Source organism: Staurois parvus, unplaced genomic scaffold (genome assembly GCF_062004578.1).
Source record: "Staurois parvus isolate SC_StPar_1 unplaced genomic scaffold, SC_StPar_1.0 ptg000178l, whole genome shotgun sequence".
NCBI classification, from domain to species: Eukaryota; Metazoa; Chordata; class Amphibia; order Anura; family Ranidae; genus Staurois; species Staurois parvus.
The window spans coordinates 689,223-690,186 of NW_028317974.1; positions in this window are offsets into that span (position 1 = coordinate 689,223).

Consider the following 964-nt stretch of genomic DNA (forward strand, 5'->3'; position numbering starts at 1 on the left):
GCAGTCTTTATTCAACAACAGTAGACATCTGTTATCATCGTAAAAGAAAAAAAAAAAAAGGAAGACAGCCTTGTGCTATTTAACCTGCATACCATTGTTATCTGCATAAAGACATTAAACACTAGGCAGCAGGTACCTGTTTGTGGTCACCTGTGCTGATTGTAGGCCTCATGCCTTGATGTATGTTTATGTGACAGCACTGTTTCTGCCTTAGGACTGACTCAATGCAAATAATAGAAAGTCAGACAGCAAAGGACTGCTGTTTGCTATACACACATTCTATACCTGATGGCAAAACACAAGCACAAAATGTATAAACAGTTGTTGGTCTTTTTTGGTTTCGACCGGTTCTTAACTAACCCTTGCAGAGGAGACATGCAGGTCTTGCTAGAATTGGCTGAACTTAAACGCTTTTTAAATCCTACTTAGAGTACTTGTAGAACTATTTCTGGAATACGGAATTTACCGTAATAGAGTTTTGTCTGTTTGCCAACATGTAATGTCTGGGTTTATGGCAGAATGTGCTAATGTTACCCACATGCATCAGAGGACACTTTTCTGTACCAGAACATTGTGTTTTTGGAAAGGAGATGGGGAAGGGGGGGGCATGGGGGCGCACACAAAGACCCTATGGAGTTGGATTAACATTGGGGATATGTAGCAACCAGACAAAGCTTTCTAAACCACTTGATCATTATTTGCCTTGAGAAATGTCTGATAATAGTGTCCAAAGAGACTCTCAGACATGGGATTTTCACCTTATCTGGGTTCAGTTGTCAGGTGGCTTTAGAGAGGGTTGTTTGCAGCAAAAATACACAATGAGATACTGGTAGGTAAAAAAAAAAAGAAACATATCACTAAAGCTACATGGGTTTAATTGTAGACAGCAGTGTTTCTCAACCTTTTTTCAGTCAAGGCACCGTTTAGAATTCCACATATTTTCTAGGCACCCTGTTCTAAAATG